At 38.7% G+C, this 7,212-nt stretch overlaps 1 non-coding gene across 1 annotated transcript; it reads right to left on the bottom strand.

The window, feature by feature from the left end:
* Positions 1–3,143: 3,143 nt before the first annotated feature.
* Positions 3,144–3,250, bottom strand: LOC145096435 (small nucleolar RNA R71). The gene has a single exon (XR_013703844.1). It is a non-coding gene; the product is annotated as a small nucleolar RNA R71 (small nucleolar RNA).
* Positions 3,251–7,212: the final 3,962 nt, after the last annotated feature.

Here is a 7,212-nt window from a genome sequence, read left to right as displayed (position 1 = left end):
CCCGCCTCAACCCAACCCCAGTCAAACATCCACATGCACATAAATAGATAATCACATAACAATCCTCAACCAAACAAAGCGATCTAGCAGATCATATGACATAACAACATCCTAACCAGGATAACGACCTAACCGGCCACTGACATAACATTATTGTGACATCCCCATTTTTCACTGCCAGAAAAGACCGATTTTGTTTATGCTTTGTAAAAATCAGAGTACTTCTTTTCATAAAAATGTTGCAGAATTTGTTCCCAGATAATACGATAAATACGCTATCAAAACATTTACGAAGAAACGTATTTTATTCATTTTAAAACGTTTGGGATGTCATCGTCAATACAGAAACATAAGCATAAACGGAACTTACATTTATTACAGTAGTGATCTACATCTCTTTAATCTCTCAGTGTAATGTGACTTCATATCAACACCTATGATATAAATAAACTGAGTGGGTCAGGTTGGGAAACCTGGTGAGTACATAGGGTTTTCAACCCACAATAATATAATTATTATGTTCAAACAATCAAACAATCAACCCAATTACCCATCCCCATTATCTTCTTTACTCTTAAGGATCTACCCTAAGAATCAACTATTCCTCGTCCATACATTCCTAAGGATCATCCTAAGGAATCGGCACGAAGTCCATCGTCATCGGGGTTTAGGCACTAAGTCTGCATAGTCGCCAGAATTTATACAACAGGCACTAAGTCTGCATAGTCGCCAGGGTTTTGGCACCAAGTCTACATGAGCACCAGGGTTTAGGCATCAAGTCTGCATGATCGCCAGGGTTTAGGCATCAAGTCTGCATGATCACCAAGGTTTATAGTACATCGAGTGAACACATCGTTCACAACACTTACAGGTTGCGAGCCTGTTAGTGTTCCACGAGACTGTCTAGAATAGTTCATGGTTGTCATCCATACTCTGCTGAATGACGGGGCCATCGTTTGGGAAAAGGCTTCTCACATCGTTCACCCCTCACCCTCACCTCGTGGTCTATAACACCTCTCAACTCATCGACCAACTTATATTCCATCTATTACATCTACCCATGTTTTACCCCAACATTTTTTGTAGATATAAAATACATATACAGTTTAAATCATTTAAAACGTGTATAAAATCGTTCAACTAGCATAGACAGCAAGTAATCAGATAATATGCACACATAACACATAATTTATATAGAATACTTCATATCTATGTGTAAGATGAAAGGGACCATGCACTCACCTGAAAGGTGGCGACTCAGCACTCGGACAACGCTTCGATACTCTCAAAACAATTTCCTTCGAGAAAACCTAGTATCAATACCACTAGGGTTTAGTCTAACGATAATCGCGACAAATTAATAGTCTGACTATTATTACTATTATATAAGCGTTAAACGATACTTATATAACTCATAATAATAGCCCAAATAATTATTTTAAAGATAATCAAAGGCAAATAATCATTCTTCTTTTACTAATCTTTGTTTTGAACCATGTTCGAATCATTAGTTTTTGAAATTAGGTTATTATTTGCTGTAGATATGAGCTAAAAGCTTTTCACTTCTGTTTGGATGAGATAATCTTATGAATATGGTTTGATTGAGTGGTTGAATTGATATTAATTTGGTTATTCATCTTGTTAAGCTTATTAAAGATTCTTATGTATTAATGATAAATATTTTTAGTTAACAAATAAGTGATTGAGTTGCATGAATATCTTCTTGATTACTTGATTCATATAGTTTTGTGAATATAAGATTGTATGCCTAGAAATAGTGAATATAAAACTAGGGTTAACTATAAAATATGTAAATCAATGTGTGAGCATATGTAATGAACAACCATACAAGAGTTGATTGAATTGAACAAATTTAATTAACTATTGTTATAAGTCTTGCTTGATACGAACTAAACACTAGGAAACTTGTTAATTTAATCACTTGATCACTGTTTGAATTAACTTGTCTACTAAAGGATTGGTAATAATGAACATGAACCCAATCACATTAGGAAGCGGTAACCACTGACATATTAATTCATTGCACTTGCCACGAAATCAACCATAAGAATAAGTGAATCGAATCTGAATAGAAGTCTCTTTTATCATTGAATCTAGTTGTCTTTTCTTGTTCTTCTTAGTTGTTAATTGTCTTTGTTTAAGTGTTAATTGGTTGTTTAAGTTTCTAGTCTTGCAAAACTAGAGAAACCCCCGACTTTTATTAATTGTTTTAATTAGATAATATTAGCATTTATTTTAATTGTTTACCGTTCCCTGTGTTCGATACCCTACTTACCTGAACTAAACTGCTAATCAATAGGTACATTGCCTTTCGTGTGTTTGTCTTTGTGTTTAAGTTAGTAGGATTAAAACTAGTTCGTTTCACACACATCAAGTTTTTGGTGCCGTTGCCAGGGAATGGTTCTAATAATTATATTGTTTGCTGGTATTATCGATCCTTTGTGTTAGATCTTTCTTGCAAAAGTTACATGTTTTCAGTTCGTATTTATTTTCTATAATTTTGCATTAAACTCGTCGAGTTTATTCTTCTGTTGACAGTTTCGTAAATTCTTCGTTTTTGTTCGTTTTACGCTTGTTTTTCTGTTTTATTTCAGGTGTGTATGACCCGAAGCTCCGGTTCTACACTAGAGCCACCCGTAGACGATCCGGAGTTGATTATTCGCAAACAAAGAGGAAAAGAAATCGAGTCCGACACATCCACGTTTGGTGAAGAAAGCAATTCCGATCAAGGAGATAATATGGCCGACATCGCCGACATACCGATGGGAGATTACAAGAAGCGTATAAGAGATGGTACCGGGTCGGGACTCGTGCAACCTGCAATCTCAGCTACCGCCAATTTTGAGTTGAATGGTCACATCCTCGCACAACTAAAAGACATTCCATTCCATGGAAAGGAGCATGAAGATGCTTACAAGCATATTGAAGAAGTTATGGACATTGCTGACTATTTCCACATGCCAAATGTTCCTCGCGATACTGTTTTACTACGGATGTTACCGGTTACATTCAAAGGAGCCGCGAAGGAATGGTTGAAATCTTTACCCCCCGGATCCATTACAACATGGCAAAAGATGCGCGAGGAGTTCATTGACCAGTTTTGTCCTCCTTCTAAGATTGCAAAATTGAAGAAAGCAATTGCTAACTTTGAGCAATTGTCGGGAGAATCACTTTATGAGGCGTAGGAGAGATACAAGGGGTTAATAAGAAATTGCCTTCAAAACGACCTAAACGTACAACAAGAGGTTTCCATCTTTTATGATGGCGTGAACGTCACAACTAGGCAATTACTAGACTCCCAAGGACCCCTCACGAAGAAAGCACCAGCTGTCATTAAAACATTGGTAGAAGAATTCTCCAAACATTCAAGAGAATACCATAATCCAAGGAACGATATAGCTAGAGGCGTAGTTAACTCAGTTTCCGATGACATGCCAGCAATGATGGCCAAACTAGAAAGTATGGATCGTGGGATGACAAAGATGGATCAATCCATCCATGCCATAAAGGTGGGTTGTGAAAATTGTAGCGGTCCCCATCTTACTAAGGATTGTGATCTTGATGAGAACGGCAACCGGAAGGCACAAGTTTGTTATTCAAGTGGCGATAGGTTTGATGATGATTGGCGAAATCCCAAGAAGGAATGGCTCCCCTACGACGAGTACAAGAAGGCAAAGGAGGAGAAATATAGGCAAAAAGCACGCGGGTTTTATAAAAAAGAAGAACCAGTGCAAGAGAAGAAGACGAATCTTGAAGCTATGTTAACTCGATTCGTTAGTTCTTTCGAAAAAAGGCATGACGAATCCGATGCAGCCATTAGAGATCAACAAAAGATGATGAAGGAGCACCAAACAATCATGATGGATCAACAGACTCTGCTCCGGAACCAGCAAGCTTCAATTTTGAACATTGAAAAAGAGCTTGGGCAACTTGCCAAGCAATTCAATGAAAGAACACCGGGTGGGCTTCCTAGTGACACGGAAAAAAATCCAAAGGGCGCGCACATCAACATAGCGACAACAAGGAGTGGAAAGATAGTCACACCCCTCACTCCAATCCCAAGTACATATCAAAAAGAGGCACAAGAAAAAGATCAAGAAAATCTGAATTCACCGACAGTAGACAAAACTCGTCGAGTTCCTGATAGAAACTCGACGAGTTACGCACCTGATGAGCAAAATAATTCAAAAACTGAGCCATTTAAACCACCATTACCATTCCCAGACCGAGCTCGACAAGAGAAGCAGAATGAAGACTACCAGAAGTTCCTGGAGCACATAAAGGTCTTGCAAATCAACATTCCGTTCATCGAAGCAGTCGCGCAAATGCCAAAGTATGCAAAGTTCCTAAAAGAACTTCTCACAAATAGAAAGAAGATGGAGTAAGCATCCAAGGTAGTCTTAAATGAGAACTATTCATCCGCGATGTTGAACAAACTACCAAAGAAAAAAGGTGATCCGGGTAGCCTAACCATTCCTTGCCAATTCGGGAATTTAGCCACTAGCTATGCATTGGCCGATTCGGGGGCAAGTGTGAACCTCATGCCATACTCTTTCTTTAAAAGCTACACCTTCTGGAACCGAGACCAATCCGAATGGCGATCCACTTAGCAAACAAGACAGTGACATTCCCGAGAGGTATATGTGAAGATTTATTGGTAAAAGTCGATAAGTTTGTCTTTCCGGCAGATTTCATTGTGCTAGATATGGAGGAGGACCACCAAGTGCCAATAATCCTTGGAAGACCATTTTTGAATACCGCGGGTGCCATAGTAGACATACGAGACTCAAGGCTTACCCTTCGAGTGGGGGAGGACTCAGTTATCTTTGGAATGGATCAAGCCATGAAACATTCGAAGTGTAGTGATGATACTGCCTTTTCAGTAGATGTCTTGGAAGAATTATTAGAAGAATGGAAAGAAGACGAAAGAAGCAAACACATTCCGACTCCAGAAGATGATTTTGATGATGAGAGAGATTTGAAAGAATCAGAAAGACTTCTTGAAGAATCAGAATACGAAGAACTGATGAAGTCAACAGAACAAGAAACTCGACGAGTTAATTCCAATAACTCGACGAGCTTCTTTGAAAAATCGAGACCTGAGGAAACTTTTGTTCTAAACTCGAGTTTAATTCCAGAACTCGACGTGTTTAGTGTTCAGAGCACACAATTGGAGCTGAAAACGTTACCAGAACACTTAGAATACGCGTTTCTCGAAGAAGGTGGATAGAAGCCTGTGATCGTTGCATCGGACCTCACCCCAATTGAAAAAGATCAATTAGTTAAGGTTTTAAAGAAAAGAAAGAACGTCATTGCATGGAAAATCACCGACATAAAAGGGATAAGCCCTTCTTATTGTTCTCATAAAATAAATCTTGAAGAAGGAGCAACACCAGTGGTGCAACATCAAAGGGGTTTGAACCCAAATATGCAAGAGGTGGTTAAGAAGGAGGCGGTAAAGCTATTGGATGCAGGGATCATTTATTCAATTTCCGATAGTCCATGGGTAAGTCCCGTTCAAGTAGTGCCGAAGAAAGGAGGAATGACAGTCATGGAGAACGAAAAGAACGAGCTTATTCCTATGCGAACGGTGACCGGTTGGCGAGTATGCATCGATTATCGAAAGCTAAACGATGCTACTTGCAAAGACCATTTCCCTTTACCCTTTATTGATCAAATGCTTGAAAGATTATCCGTTCATTGTTATTATTGTTTTTTAGATGGGTTTTCAGGTTATTTCCAAATACCAATCGATCCGAATGATCAAGAGAAAACCACCTTCATCTGCCCTAGTGGAACGTTTGCATACCGACGATTGCCGTTTGGGTTGTGCAATGCGCCTGCCACTTTTCAACGATGCATGACGGCAATATTTCACGATATGGTGGAGAAGTATATGGAAGTATTCATGGATGATTTTTCCGTGTTTGGTTCTTCTTTTGATAATTGTCTTACTAATCTTGACTCAATGCTTGATAGGTGTGAAAAGACCAATTTAGTGTTGAATTGGGAAAAATGCCATTTCATGGTTAAAGAAGGCATTGTGTTAGGTCATAAAGTGTCCAAAGCGGGGATTGAGGTGGATCGAGCGAAAATTGACACCATTGCTAACCTACCACCACCAACCAATGTGAAGGGCGTTAGGAGTTTTTTGGGTCACGCAGGTTTTTACCGTCATTTTATAAAAGACTTTTCTAAAATAATTCGACCTTTAACTCAGCTACTTTTAAAAGATGCGCCTTTTAATTTCTCAACAGAATGTTTAAATGCTTTTGAAATATTGAAAACAAAATTAACTAATGCCCCGATCATTATCACCCCGAATTGGAATTTACCATTTGAAATTATGTGTGATGCAAGTGATTTTGCCTTAGGTGTTGTGCTTGGTCAAAGAGTTGATAAATACTTTCAACCAATTTATTATGCTAGCAAGACCTTGAATCCGGCTCAAGAAAATTACACCACAACTGAAAAGGAACTATTGGTCGTGGTCTCTGCTTTTGATAAATTCCATCCTTATCTTATATTGTCCAAAACCACTAATTTTACTGACCATTCTGCAATTAAATTTTTATTTGCTAAGCAGGATGCAAAACCAAGGTTGATCCGATGGGTGTTATTACTTCAAGAATTTGACATCGAGATCAAGGACATGAAAGGAATGGAAAATGTAGCGGCTGACCATCTCTCAAGATTAGAGAATCCAGAAAGGGATGCATCTGACCACAAGGGTATTGGGGATAGTTTTCCAGAAGAGTATTTGATGGTGATAATGGGAGAAGAACCATGGTATGCAGATATTGCAAACTTTTTAGCTGGGGACTTTCTTCTAAAAGGGCTAACTCATCAGCAGAAAAAGAAAGTCATGTCAGAAATTAAATATTATTTCTAGGATGAACCATATCTTTTTAGGAGTTGTGCAGATGGAATCATCAGAAGATGTGTGTTTGGAAAGGAGATCCACGACATTCTAGAGCATTGCCACAATGGGCCTGTAGGAGGACATCATGGAGTTCAATACACTGCTAAAAAGGTGTTTGATGCAGAATTCTATTGGCCCATGATCTTCAAGGATGCTACTACCTATGTGAGAGAGTGTGATGCGTGCCAACGATCGGGAAATATTTTTGCAAGGAATGAAATGCCTCAGAGAAGCATCCAAGTGTGTGAAGTTTTCGATGTGTGAGGTAT

The sequence above is a fragment of the Lactuca serriola genome, chromosome 3 (assembly GCF_051521515.1).
Source record: "Lactuca serriola cultivar US96UC23 chromosome 3, Lser_US96UC23_V15, whole genome shotgun sequence".
Classification (NCBI taxonomy): Eukaryota; Viridiplantae; Streptophyta; class Magnoliopsida; order Asterales; family Asteraceae; genus Lactuca; species Lactuca serriola.
This window is presented reverse-complemented; position numbering and strand designations above follow the sequence as displayed.